The sequence below is a fragment of the Andrographis paniculata genome, unplaced genomic scaffold, assembly GCF_009805555.1.
Source record: "Andrographis paniculata isolate CXL003 unplaced genomic scaffold, ASM980555v1 Contig12END, whole genome shotgun sequence".
Taxonomy (NCBI): domain Eukaryota; kingdom Viridiplantae; phylum Streptophyta; class Magnoliopsida; order Lamiales; family Acanthaceae; genus Andrographis; species Andrographis paniculata.
In genome coordinates, this window is record NW_026137402.1 from 761,973 (window position 1) to 777,738 (window position 15,766).

The 15,766-nt window shown below is 38.4% G+C and overlaps 1 non-coding gene across 1 annotated transcript; it reads left to right on the forward strand.

Annotated features, from left to right (window-relative positions):
- Positions 1-15,677: 15,677 nt before the first annotated feature.
- On the forward strand, positions 15,678-15,749 carry TRNAE-UUC (transfer RNA glutamic acid (anticodon UUC)). The gene has a single exon. It is a non-coding gene; the product is annotated as a tRNA-Glu (tRNA).
- Positions 15,750-15,766: the final 17 nt, after the last annotated feature.

Below are 15,766 nucleotides of genomic sequence, written 5' to 3' on the forward strand. Positions count from 1 at the left end.
CATAACCTCTAATTCTTACATTCCCTTCCGAACTTCTCCGACTTCAAATGAATCCTTCCGTGAGTGGTGGTCGGTTACTTGGGCCTTAATTGCTCCTGACAAAGATCGTCTGCTGGGCATTCTTCTCCCCCAGCCTGCAGTGGTGTTGGGGATGACCCCATTGACCAATACGTGAAGGAAACTAATCGCTCAAGGTACTGGATCGAGCCCTCCGCAGAGGAAAAGAAAAGCTCGTCAGACTCAAGCTGTTCCCCTCTCTAAAAACAATCAACCGACCTTGGTAGACTGCCCATCAGGTCGGGCACCTGTAAAGACCCGACCTTGCCCAGGTATTTTTTCAATAACCCTGATTCAATACAACTTCTGTACTTAACATTTCATTAACCATCATTCTGACATCCAGGTCCGACTTCGGCCAGAGCGACCGCCCAAACTACTTCCACTACAAACAAATCAGCAGAATCACCAGCCAACCAACTTCATGCACCTGAACCCCCGACCAAACAGCAGACCTTAATGCAGGCGCCTTCACCAACCGAACTAGCAACAAGGATTTCATCTAACAGTGAGACGACTGTTTCTACCGCGGTCGCTTCTGTTGCGGTCACCTCAAAAGACAGAACTATCCCCGAGGCGGCCGTCCATGATGCTCCTGACCAATCAGCCGTGGCCGCCCCCGATGCACCCGACCAAGGAGCAGCCAACGAGAGGGCAGCCGTCCTGGGGGTAGCCGACCGGGAGCAGCAGACCTAGGGATAGCAGACCTGGAGTAGTGGACCCAAGGGCAGCAGAACCTCTTCCATAAGCAGACAGACAGGAAGGAGAACCTGTACCTGCTCAACCAAGGGGACTCTTACAAGAATTACAAGAGACCCTCCTCTGACTCAAAGACTTCCATTAATCTGGTAAACACTCGAGATTCCTTCTTCCCTACTATAAGCCAGTATTAACATGATCGTTAACACACTATATCTCCATCATTCAGGGACCCAGATCCAAACCTCAACGTCCGTTTGAAGCAGCCGACGAATCGGTTATCGAAGTGCCAATCGCTCATCCATCCAGACCTATGACAATTCTGGCACCTTCAGTGACCACCATCCGTCCAGAGGTAAGAACAATTTCCACAATCAATTCTCGATATTTATGCTCCATTCAATCTGAATTAAACATTTTTTCCTCCAGGGATGTTCTGATCTAGCCCTCTTATCGACTGTCCCCATTCCGATGGACGTCCGTACTATAATTGCACAGGCTGTTGACCAGTCTTTCCCCGACCTGGGATCAGACTTGCTTGACAGCCTCTTTCAAGCCATTGGTGGTCTTTTGTTTCAAATTTCTTCAGAGTCGGCTGCTACCTCCATTCTTCACCAGCTGATGAAGCGATTATCTGAACTCCGAAATGAAGTTTTATTTGCTCGTGCTCTGACAACTGAAACGCCTTTGCCCGACTTGGACCAAATAAGTCTGGAGGCTTCCTTGACCAAAACCAAGGAATCCATTCAACAGGTGATTGGCCTACTAGAAGACCTTAATAATGCCAAGGCACAAATAGAGGGATCAATCCAACAAAAAGAAGCAGAACTAAGGGCGCTTCATCAAGAAACGTCAGTCCTGGAAGGCCACATAAATGACGAGTAGCGCCTGATTGATCGATACCAAAACAATGCAGCCGACCTGGACCAGGAGTTAAAGATTCACGCCCGATCCCAACTCATAAGGCAATATCAGTCGGCTGTCAATAGCAGGCGACTTTCCAGAACAGAAGACAAATGGTCCCAGATTAAACTTGTTTAGGATCTTTTTTGTAAATTTTTGGAAACTTTGACCTGGTAAATAAAATTTTATCCTATTGTTAAGGATCACTTTCCAAATTTCCAACCCTCCGGGGAACCAATCAATTCATCTCCTTTATAAACACTTGCAGTCCATGCAAACCAGCAAACAAGCGTTTATCCATAAATCAAACCTTGAACACACCTGCTAACAGATATTAAAATGCCGCCCCACCGTCCTCGTGTTCCTGTAAACAATTGGAAAGGTGTTATTCAACCCTTTTTTGTGGGTAATCATCCAGTTGGAGGTCATGCCGAAGACCTGCTATGCATCCTCAAGCAATTAGATTTCAAATTTAGATTTTCCCATCAAGGCAGAAAAACCATTCATCGCGTTATTCGCCTGATGGAAAACATGCTAGAAGGATATGAAACTCTTCGGGATATACAAAATCGGCTTCCCGACATTGATCATCACATGGATTTGATTGAACACCATGTGACAGCCATACTCCTAGACCTTGGCTGGGATCTCATACCTTCTCCAATCAACGCATAGTCTTTTCAAGATTACGCACTCTTGTTGATCGTGAACGCCAAGCCGTGACAGATATGAAAGCCGGAACTGACTATGATCTTGAGAAGATGCAAGATCAATGGGAGAAGTATCGACCTAGCTTAGAGGACCTTGTTGATGAAGAGCCAGAACTAATCCCTAATCACTGGAATGAAGATTCTAACTTAGGAGAAAGTAATCTTCTGCATGATTCAACATCTGATAATGAATGAACCCTTGTTAGGTTCGAACCCTTGGCAAATGGGTTCTGAAAAAACTTACTGTTTCATGTTTTCTTGTTATCTGAAAAGGTAGGAAAATACCTCTTCAGATATCTAGCATTAATACAGTCGTGTACCCTTTTACCTTCTTGATTTATAATAATAAAGGCACCATTTCCGATCTCCTTTTGAATTATGAATGGCCCATCCCAATTCGGGGACCACTTTCCTAATTGATCAATCTTCTTATATGTTGGAAGAATAGTCTTCCAGACCAAGTCTCCTTCTTTGAATGTTCTGTAAAAGATTTTCTTTTCTTAAGTCTTTGCCCTGATCTCATTCTGCTTCACAATCTGATCAATTGCATGAAGTCGGTTGACATCCAGACTTTACAATTGCTGCAACATCAGTTGTTGATATTCCTCAGTAAATTCATCATTGGTAAAGCTTGTGCATCCAGATGAGACCTGCACTTCGGCTGGCAACACAGCGTCTTGTCCAAAGGTGAGTTGATATGGTGAAAACCCTGTGGCAGAACTTCTGTTATTCCTATGTACCCATAATGCTCGAGATAACAACAAATGTCATTTCCTTGGGTTCCCTTCAATCGTTTTCTTGATAATCCCAATAATAATCTTGTTAGCTGCTTCTGCCTGCCCATTAGCTTGGGAATAATAAGGCGAAGAATGATTCAGACGAATACCAAACTCTGCCAAGAAGCTTAAAAACTTCTTCCCAATAAAGACCAGACCTTGGTCGGTTGTTACTGAATCAGGAATACCATACCTATATAAAATCTGATTCAGCATAAAATCAATCACCTCCTTCTGATCCTCATTTTTCAAAGCAACCGCCTCCACCCATTTGGTGAAATAGTCTGTTGCAACCAGAATAAAACAATGATTCTTGGACGAGGGAGGATGAACTTTACCAATGATATCCATAGCCCAAGATTTAAAAGGCCATGGTTTTACCATAGTTTGCAATTCTCTGACTGGTAAATGAATTAACTGCCCATGCCTCTGACATTCTTGGCAGCCCTTGGCAAATTGTATGCAGTCTTCAAAAATCTTTGGCCAAAAGAAACCTAAACGGTGAATAGCCCATCTCATATTCAGACCTGCCCGATGAGCTCCACAAATTCCACTGTGCACTTCTGTCATCACCTCCAAAGCCTGCTTGGGCCCCAAACATTTCAAGAGCAATCCTTCGAATGTTCTTTTAGATAGTACTCCTTCTACCAATTGGAATCGCAAAGCTTTCAGTCGAATTCCAATCGGTACATTTGCTCATGGATCTTGTAAATACATGACAAGTTCTGTCCTCCAGTCAGTTCCTGTTTCTGTCTCCGGGCCGACCTCTGCACATATATCTTTTAGGATTCCCTTGCAAGCTTTTTGAGCTAAGTCGTCTGCAAATTGATTCTCCTTTCTAGGGATGAACTCAATTATCACTTTGGAGATCTTCGATAGCAACCTACCAAATCTCTGTATCTGCGTAGGTGGGGATAATTGCAAACATACTGTTTGTTCACTTGGTTAATCACCAACTGAGAATCCCCTTTTATAATAATCGACTGAACTTTCCTAGCTATCAAAGCCTCTAATCCCAAGACTAAAGCCTTATATTATGCTGAATTATGGGTCATGGCTTCTAATTGCAATTGTAGATTAATCCTTTGGCTGTCTGGCCCTTCTAACAAAACTCCTGCGCCCGATCTGTTTCCTGAGGTAGAACCATCAAAAAACATTAGACAATTTCGGGTACTAACATAGGACATGCCCCCGGTCGGTTGCTGCTCATTACCTGCGAAGATTGCCAAAAAGTCTGCTATTGTTTGGCCTTTGACCGCCCTCAAAGGGGAATGATACAAATCAAAATGCGCTAATTTAATGGCCCACTTCATAAGTCTGCCCTGCATCGTAGGTCTTTGCAAAATTAAATTGATGAGATCAATCTTTGAAATAACCTCAACTCTTCTGGGCAACATATAATGTTCAAGTTTGGTGCATACAAACACCAATGAATAACACATCTTCTCTGGCATTGTATAATTTAATTCTGGTCCTGTGAGAGTCTTGCTCAAATAATAAATTGTCCTTTCCTTTCCATCATCTCCATCTTGAGCTAGTAAGCAACTGACCACTTCATAGGTATTTGCCAAATAAAGTTTGAGGGGCCAACCTTCCTTGGGAGGCATCAAAACAGGTGGTTGGGCCAGTGCTTGCTTTATAGCCTCTAAAGCTGTCTGTTGGTCTGGTCCCCACTCAAAGGCGCTTCCTCCTGCCTTCAATAATTTAGTGATTGGTCTGACCTTGCCAGCAGCATTGGAAATGAACCGCCTGAGATAATTTACTTTCCCCAACAGACTTTGAATTTTTTACCCGTCTGAGGTGGTCGGCTGGCAAGAATTGCCTTGGCTTTATTAGCATCAATCTCAATTCCCCTTTCATGAACCAAAACCCCAAGAAACTCCCGGCTGATATACCGAAAGCACACTTAGTCGGGTTCATTTTCAATTTGTATTTCTTCATCCGAATGAAAGCATCTTTAAGATCCCTCAAATGTACCTCAAAACTAGAAGATTTGACGATAACATCATCAATATATACTTCCATAGACTTACCAATGAGATCATGAAAAATTGAGTTCATGGCCCTCTGATAAGTCGCCCCAGCATTCTTCAAGCCAAAAGGCATAATTGTCCACTCATAAATACCTAATGCTCCTGGACATCTAAATGTTGTCTTGTTAATGTCTTCCTCTGCCAAAAAGATTTGGTTATATCCTGCATAACTATTCATCAAACTGAGAATTCTGTGCCCTGCTGCTGAGTCAATTAACATGTCGGCCATAGGCATCACAAACTCATCTTTGGGAGTGGCCATATTAAGATCTCTAAAATCGATGCATATCCTGATCTTACCATTCTTTTTAACCACTGGTACAATTTTGGCCAACCAATCCGCATAACGGCAAGGTCGGATGAAACCTACTTTAAGAAGCTTCTGAATCTCTTCTTTAATCTGAGGCATCAAGTCAGGACTCATACATCTTGGAGATTGCTTACAAGGCTTGAAATCCTTCTTAATGGGCAATAGATGTTCTATCAGACTTCACTCTAAACCAGGCATTTCTGAATAGTCCCAAGCTAAACAATCAATATCGTTTCTTATAACCTCGAGCATCAATTTTTGTTGCTCTTCAGACAAATAACCATTCATCCGGATTATTTTTTGAACCAGGTCGGTTCCTAAGTTGAAATCCAATAAAGGATCTTGTGCTGAGAAAGTTGGCTCTGTTTTCTCTAATAAATCAGGCCAACGAAATTGCTCATCTTCTTAGAAATGAACATCATATATCTTTTTAATTTTTTTCTACTTTTTTTAAAAGTTGGTCTAAATAATACTGATTAATAAGTAAACTACAATCTTGTAAATCTACACATTCCATAAGAAATATATTATAAAAATAGGTCTGGCTTACTCAAGAGCCATATAGTACAACTTGTTCTTTTGAAAGAACATTGAATTCTGGCCCATGAATTTAAAACCCTTCTTTGGGTATTCATTAGTCATAAAAAACTGAGACATTGAAGGTACATGACCAGAATAAAAAATTGATTCTTCAACTTGTTCTGATGCTCCGAATGGATTGTCATTTGCTTTCATTTTGAAGACCTGGTTGCCTTCCCAGAACATTAATTGTTGATGCAGTGTGGATGGCACACATTTAGATGCATGAATCCAATCTCCTCCAGGTAAAATTGAATATGTAGTGTCTGCGTCCACCACAAAGAAAACAGAGGAAATCTTCTTTGGACCGACTTCAATTGAGGCGACCATCATGCCTTCCAGTCTAGTCGGCTGCCCTGTAAAGCTAATCATCTCAAAATCCACAGGAGATAGATCGTGAATTCCCTTTCCTAACTTCTTGAGAACGGCCCCATTATCTATGAAAACCTTTGTGATTGGTTTCCCACAAATATGAGCATTAACGTACAGAGGCTTCAAATGAGACGCCATGCCTTCTGGAATGGGAGGGAAGACTATTGGAGGGACCTCTGATTGAAAATCAAGATCCGAAATCTCTGCCCATTCTGGCTCTTCTATAAACTCATCTACCAGACTTGCCCATAAAGGCTCTTCCTCAACCCAATTAATTTCTATCATTCGGCAGAGGATATGTGGCCCTAGTCGAGATTTGACAGACCTTGACACAGTTTCTTGAATTTCGTCTCTAACTTCAATTTCGGGTTGAACAGTCAGAGATTCCAAACGAAATTCTTCCAGTGATGGGTTAATGTTAATCTTCTCGCAATACTGACATCTGAAACCCTCAACTCTTTCATCAGACAAGCCCTTACCCTTTTTTTGCATGGACCGACCTCCCTCATTGTAATTAGCAGTGTCTCGTATGCTGGTCGGCTGCTTTGACGAGGCAACCCCAATGAGCCGACTTTCCTCTGCCTCATTCGGCTGCTCAAACGAAACGACCCTGATGGACCGACCTCTTTCAGTATACTTAGCAGCGCCTCGGTTGTTGTTTGGTTGCTTTGATGAGGCGCCCCGTATGTACCGACCTCCTTCCGAAGAATTGTTAGTGCCTTGCATACTTGGTTGCCTCGAGGAAGCGACCTTGTCTCTGTATCTCGCAGCGTACCTGCGCTTGGCATTCCGAATCTGAGTACGATTCATGCTTGGGAAGCGAGGATCCACATCAATTGGTAAAGGTTTCTTATTTTGAGTCCATTTGCTTCCGACCGAACCCGTCCTCCTAGTCGGGTGGTCCCGGACCACTGCTTGCTCCTTCAATTCCACATTAAAAGAACTATCTTGGTTATCCCATTTTTCAGCCACTGTTTTTTCACAGACCTTGAGTTTCTCCTCTGGTCGGCCACTGTTTGATTAATTCCCTTTTTTTTTATCTGGAACTTGCTTGTATATTAACCATTGTTGTGGTTACTTTTGGAAATGGTTGTTGCTTCACTCCCAAAGTAATATATTTGAGCCGACCTGCCTTAATAGCCTTTTGGATCTCATTTCGAAAATGAGTGCATTGACTTGTATTATGTGTGAAAGAGTTATGCCACTTACAGTATGGTCTCCCTTTGATTTCTTCCTTAGTAGCCAACCTCTGCCCCTTTGGAATTCAGATCTGACCATCAGTTAGCATAATATCAAATATCTCATCGGCCTTTGAATTATCAAACGTCGGTTGCCCTTTAGCTTCAATTCCTGGTGCTGGCTTTAACTTAGAGCATACATAAGGCTTCCCTGAAATTATTTCGGCCGCCATCTCTTTTGTTTGATCATAATCAAAGTCATATGCCTCTGTTTCCATACTAGCCATATGTTGACCTTTATTACGCCTGAATTCTGATCCCTTTCCCTGAAAAGAGATTCTAAACGTCTAACCTTGGATGCAAGACTTGTTAATTCCTCGACATCATGTGCAGTGAGCCCATCTCTTAGGCGACCATGCATATTTCGGACCACTAAATTGGTCATCTCTTTTTCATTGATTATTGTAGGACATCGTCCTTTCACCAATCGCACCCTTTCAATAAACTGTGAAGCTGATTATTCTGGATATTGTTTCATCTCCAATAAATCGGTCAAATAAACCGTTGGCAAGGGATTGAAAAATCTGGCATGAAATGCCATCTCTAAACCTTCCCAAGTTTGTATTTGCCCAGGTGGCAGACTTACAAACCATGAAAAAGCTGTCCTAGTTAGAGATAATCTAAACAGTTGTAATTTATAAAAAGGATTGTTACCAATTTCCCCTAACTGTGCTGTGAAACGCCCCACATGCTCTATAGTAGAGGATCCATCCTCTCCAGAAAAAGCATGAAAATCTGGTGGCCTGTAATTCCTTGGGAGAGGATATTCATTAATAATCCTTTCCGGAAAAGGTCTTTGATAAGCAGGTCGGTTGGCCATCTGAGGATTTAGTCCAAACTGAACCCTCAATACGTGAGCAATTTCATCACCTAAACGAAAATGTTGATGATCAGGAATATCAATGGGATTTTGCACAGGAATAAGAATAGGATCTTGCACATGTCTCTCTGGCCTTTCCTCCCTTGTAATGTTCGGCTGCACATTCTCAACCCTTGGCCCCAAAGGAATATTATTTAGGAAAGTCAGAGGAGTCTTTCCCCTATCTGTTCGGTTGAATGTTGTAGCGCTTAGAAGTGTGCTGTCCACATATAATGGCCCTGAAAAATTTGCTTGCATTCTTTATGATGACACCCCTGGCGGCGTCTGGGTGGGTTGAAGAGTAACCCTTGATAATTCTTGATCTAACATATTTTGCATAAGGTTTTGTTGCTCATGCAACATTTGTTGTTCACGCAACATGTTTTGCATAGCCAGATTATGCTGATTGTTCAATTGTTGAACAAAAGACACCCAATCGGTAGGTGGTTGGGGAGTCTCCCCTGGATTTGGCATGACATGTGGTGAAATATTTTCTCCTACCGGTGCAGATGATGATTGAGGTTGTGAGCCTGCCATACTGATCTTTCTGATGATTCGGCCAGACCTCAGTCGTATGAAATTCTCTGATAATGTAGGATCAACAATCTTGCCTTACTCCCACTGTGGTCGCCAATTTGTTGATGTATTTTTTCAACAAACAAAAAGTAAAATCCGAAAATAGGATATTATTCTCGAACTTGATATATTTAGCATCTGAGATTAGAAATCTCTAAACACTGTACGGTACAAAAAATTAACTGGAAATTAAAATGCTGAAAATTTAAATGATGATCCCCGAATCACTGACTTTGTCGTCGTTTGAAGTTGATTGAAGATACCTTGTCAGTTGAAAATTTTAATCCTTAAATACTCTTCAGAAACGGTACTGGAAACCGTCGCCTAAACGGTTACAACGCCTCTTTTTCAACCATCTGCTAACCCTTCTCCTGCTGACACGTGCCCTCAGCTGACCGAATTATCATTCTCACTCACTCTCAACAGTATCCAACTCTTTGGACCGACCGCAGACCTTCCGCCCTTTTGGCCCGAACGCAACTCCTCCGCATTGTTGGTCCGACCGCAAATCTTCCGCCCTTTTTGGACCGACTGCAGTCCTTACGCCTTATTAGCCCGACTGCAAACCTTCCGCCTTTTTGGACCGACCGCAGACCTTACGCCTTGTTGGTCCGATTGCAAACCTCCCGACTCGCAGATCACCCGACTTGTTTGGTCCAACCGCGAACCTCCTGACTTACAGACCATCCGACTTGTTGGTCCAGCCGCAAACCTCCCGACTTACAGAACATCCGACTTGCGGACCTTCCGACCCGCTATTTCCTTAGAAATACATCTACTTTACCTGAATTCCCCGCAATGCCCCTCGACCAATTCGATCATCTCAATTGTTAGGCCCATTTTTTCTTTTTACCTTGGGGCTTTTAACCTAATTCTCAATTTCATACGTAACAATTATATTTTAATAAAAATTTAGAAATATAATTATATTATTATTTTTAATTTATATATTATACTTGAATTAAAATTTAAAATTGAGATATCAAATTGATACTTCCTCCGTCCGCTTACAAAGCTTACATTTTTCCATTTTGGATTGTCCAAATACAAAGTTTACATTTCTTATTTTAGTAAGTGTGACCCCATCACATATTATACATACCCTTACTTTTACACTTATTTATATAAATATCATTACATTTATTTATACATCTATTTTTAAATAAACACAATTATCAAAATTAAAACAAAACAATTAAAACTAAAACACAATTATTAAAATAAAACACAACAATTAAAATTAAAAGACAACCCCTAAAATAAAAAAATAAAAAGTTACTCTGACCTACCCTTCTCATATTCATTCTTATCGATCCTCTTGTGTTCTTAGGGTTTTCTCACGATCTTCATCTTCGTCGTTCTCTCTGGATCTTGCTTCCGCCGTCGTCGTCGACCACCGGTATGGCCCAAATCGCTTCAATCGCGATCGATTGGAGGATTTATCAAAGGATCCTCTTCGGGCTTTGTCCATCAACCTCGTTCGGCAGTCACCTGCGAAGCCCTATTTCGATTGTTCCCTATTTGACTCTGATCTTTAAAGATCCATGGTACCGGAGACGTGTGGGACCTTCGACGGTGAGCTTGAGACCTTCGAGATGGGGGGGCTTCGGCCGTCTTTTGAGAGGCTTTTCTCGTATACGAGCTTGGAATCTTTGACCTCTGAGGTGCCGGAATCGCCCCACCTGTACTCCAGCTAGGTTGTGCCAGACTCCGAGAATGTCTTCCTTCGTCCGTTGTCGGTTGTCGTTCAAAAAGAAGTGACAAAAAAAACCCTTATAGCCGGAATTGATGCTCGTAGCCGCCACGATGTGTTCCTTCAGTTCTTGAGGATTTATTGTCCTCTTGCGACCACTTTGCCCGAGTACTCTGAGGTATATCTTCTATGGCTTGTTTTTATGAGTACCTGAAATTGGAAAATTCAATTTTAGTGGCTGAAATGATAATATTTTGTGTTGATTACATGCAATGTAGGTTGTTGGTTGTGTGTAGTGCATATTGTTTATGGATGGCTTACTCTGTGAGTAATGCACCAGATATGCGCAAGATTATTTGCCTAAACAACTTCCACTCAATGAAGATTTTCTTCCGAGAGTGTATTGATCGTGCATAGTTATAATGGATGCTTACTGTATAGGTAATGCAACCACTGTGCATTTGAATTCGTAGTCAATGAAGGTTATCATCCGAGAGTGTACTGATTGTATTCTTTGATGGCCCTGTGATGCATATTGTATTTGGAGGCTTACTTTTAAAGTAATGCAACCAATGTGCATTTGAATTCGTAGTCACTGCCCGCCACTCGATGAAGGTTATCATCCAAGAGTGTATTGATTGTGCTTTTTTATGATCCTTTTATGCATATTGTATTTGGAGGCTTACTTTTACAGTAATGCAGCCACATGTGCATTGAAATTTGTACGCTGCAACCCTTACTCGATGATGATTAGTATCTGAGAGCACCCTATAAATGTCAATTAATTTCTGAGAGTGAGTTCAGAACACTCTGTGATGATAAATTGTGAAAATGACATACAAAAAAGTGTCACATATGCATATACATCCCATCCAAAGAGTTGTTGGGCGTACAAGTTGATTTAGTTATCCTACAAAAGAGATTATTGGTTATTACTTAAACAACCTCTCTAAGTTGAGGTGTTTTTATATAAATAACGATAACTTCTCCTATCATCAAAAGCATGTTCTACTACACCTAAGCATTCATCTATTACTAAAACTCCTCTAGAGAAGTTATAAAGTCCTTCAGGCTTTCTGCTTCATTTAAATCCATCAAATGATCAATACATGTCTTGATCATTTCATGGTCAACTTGAATGTCTTCCGGGAGATTCCCTGACCTTCTCAAAGATTCTTTTCCTAGGTGAGGGATCTTATAATTGTTTGATCCGAGATTAGCCATTATCTCACCAAGGCATGCTTGCAAATTTAGAAAGACTGAGTTTAAAGCGGTATGTGACAGTTGTTCAAATGATTTGTGAACTGCTCCAAGTAAGTCATCTACTGCGGTACCTGGCTGTGTAATTTGTAAAGATTGCAGTGCCCTGAACCATCCTAAGTCATTCACATTTGTGTCTGGGCTGTTCGGTGGTTGAAACACCAAATTGATGTTCCATCCATCAGTACTTGTTGTCTGTCTGAAATTTGGATCAAGATTGTTGATGTGCGGCTTTACGTTATCTTGTTGAATAGTGACATTCTTGTCCCTAATAGTTGGTCACTTCTCCTTTATTGTTGGTATCACCTGTTATAAAGTCACCAATGAGGATTACTCGCGTAATTCTTATTTAGGAGACTTATACTTGTGATCGATATCCCAATGATGAGATGTTTCTGAGGGATAAGAAAGTCTAGGTATAGAAATACAAAGTAAAACAACATACCTTGTTGATTAAAAGTTTCTTTGTGACTTCCTTTGTAATGGATTCTAATGGTTTTGTAACCATTGTCCCGGATGCTCTATTCTTTGAACTTCTTTGGGCTGGAACTTTTTCTGTAAAAGGAAAAATACCTATTTTTCCATCGAATATGCATTCTCCACTGCTTGTATACATCGGTCTAGCGACTGCACATAATAACATTACCTTTGTAATAAATCTTTTACTTTGACAGACCCTATACGGCTCTGGCTCATCGGGTACTAGATAGTATCTTTTCATCTCCCTTGTAAGATTAAACCATTTTTCATCTATGTGCACAACTTGTGTCATGCTTGGGAATTTGATTACTTTCGATGCACTGTCAATCTCTAGTGAGTTGAGGCTGAACTTCAGCCTCTCTATCTTGTTTTTCTCGCTGAGGAAAGGCTTGATAGCATTGGTGTGCGGTTTGATCAACCCCGATTTTGCCCAATTCCCGACAGTACTCTTACTTACATTTATCTCTTTCGCAATATTTCTATAAGTACCTCTCTTGTGCACAACTATATTTTGTAAAGTTGTTTTATCAAACTCCTTCCTTTTAACCCGAGGAAGGTTTGTTTTCTTATTTTTTAAAGAAATGGGCTTACCTAACTAAATTTGCTCGTGTGCTCTCTTCCAAATTCTATGAATGACTTGTCTACTTACACCATACTTTAAATTTGCTTCAGTGATTTTCCCATGAACTTGTTTCCCGTTGGTAGACCCCTGCAAGAGAAATTGTGCAATGCTATTAAGATCATTGGCTGCTAAATTTTGCTTTTTCATATTTTCAGCCATTGTGAAATAAGTTGCTGAAATATATGATCTTATTATGTATATATAGTGTAGTTTAATGGGGGAAATGTGTATTTGGCAATGGAGGGAAAGTTTCCCTTTGATGAGAAGGGTTAAGATGATGTGATTATCCCTCTTTGGGAGGGAAATGAATTATGTTTTGGAGACTGTTTTGTGGATTTTTTTTTTTATCTGTGTTCAATGTGATTTTTATTGTGTAATGTCATGATAATTTATCGCGATTTGTACTGATATATCGCATTGTCTACTGATTTCTCCTTCTCAATGTATGATGTTACAATAAAATTAAGGTTTGTCTACTAATTTTCCGTTCTCGATGTATGATGTTACGGAATGATAATGGTTTATGCACTGTTTTTTTATTTCCTAATTATGCACACTTTTTTTTTTTATGTGCATTGTAAATTAAGATTTTTGCACTGTATTTAATTGTGTAAATTTTAAATTTAATTTTAATTTTTGTAAATTTAATTCTGTAATTTTAATTAGAGGAGAAATTTTATTTATTTCTTAATTTTGCTAGTAATTCTGTAATTATCCCGGTCGTGTTAATTATTCTGTAAATTTTGCTCATTTTTTACACTAATTTTAATTATTTTCCTTGCAAAATACATTAATTACATTACCCTAAATCACCAATTCATTACAAAACAAAAAGAAAAAAAAAGTACTATAGAGGGTAATGGTCTTTTTATATAAAAACGATCTCAACTATCATTAAAATACAATATTTCTTAAACAACGTGCAAAAAGGAAATATCAACATTTAAAATGGATAGAGGGAATATATTATAATTTATAAAATATAAAAAACGAACCGTACGTCCTTTTTTAAGTAATTTTAATTTTTTAAAATATAAATAACAAAATTTTAAAAATATATATTCTTTTTACTTTAATTTAAAATCTTTAAATATAATTAATAAAATTTAAAATAAATTATAAAAGTTATATAGATAAATACTATTATACTAATAATATGTCCATTTGAATAATTTTAACAGAAAGCTGTTTTTACAATAATTTATCCAAACACAAAATTGAACGATTTCTGTTTTTGCCTTCTGCTTATTTTTTAAGTCGATCCAAACGGGCCCTTAGCGTATGATTACTTTGATTAAAGAAAGAAAGTGATACTTTGAAGTGGAACATACGAAAATAGTAAAAAGAGTATTTTGAATTGAAACGAGAGGGATATTAAGTACATGTAAGTTTAGTGTTAGTATAAGAAATAATACTCTCTCCATCCCAAAACAATAGGGACATTGACGGTGGGTGTAAAAGTATTTCTAAAATACTAAAATGTCTCTACTTTATATAATTATTGTAAAAAAAATGAGGATAATTTTGTAAAAATGTGGGGAGTTAGTTACCAAAAGTGAAAATAAGACTATTGTTTTGAGACGGACAAAAATGACAAAATAAAACTATTGCTTTTGGAACAGGGGGAGTATTATATTTTGAATTGTTAACTTTTTGTGAGTGCGAATATATATATTAAAATATACCTCTTCCGTCCCGCGACAGATGACTCATTTTTTTGTCCGTCCCAATGAACATTTTTTGTTTTTAGTAAATTTATTCATTTTAAATATATTTAACAAATATAAATCAATTAAATTAAATTTTTAACCTCTTACACTCAAAATACCTCTATTTTTATCTATCTCCTTACTAAACAAATATTTTTATTCATATTAAAAACTTTTTATTTTTTATAAAATTGGTTTTAAGTTAATTATAAATAAATAAATAAAAAAATTTTTATTGATTTGTATTATATAAAATTTTATTCTCTACAAACATTTTGTAATATTCATATTGTATGTATTTTATTAAGATATAATGCTAAAAATATTTAAAATATTAATAAACTACCCATGTAAAAACTAATAAAAATAATATCTCAACTTATTATTAATAATTTACTAATATATTCTACCTAAATTACCATATCTCTAACTAAATGAGCTATCTTGACCGAAACGAAAGGAGTATTATATAAGTTTATGTATGTATTGCATTATATTTTTAATAATATTAATAAAAAAAAAAATTTATTAAATGAACACTCTTTTTAAATTTAAAATATATCAATTTTTTTATTAATAAAATTTAAAATAAAATAATTATTTAATATTCTATGATATAAATAAGTATTAATTTGTTATTTTAAAATTATTTTAAAATTTCATATTTTTAAAATATATATATTTATATATATTGGGTTTCGGATTAGATTAATGGAGCCCACCTTGCCTATATATACATAACTATAAATTAATATCTATCTAAGATATTAGATTATAAAAATGGGAAGGTTTATTGCAAGATCCGTTGTCGTCCAGCGGTTAGGATATCTGGCTTTCACCCAGGAGACCCGGGTTCGATTCCCGGCAACGGAACGAAAAAATTTTTTTTA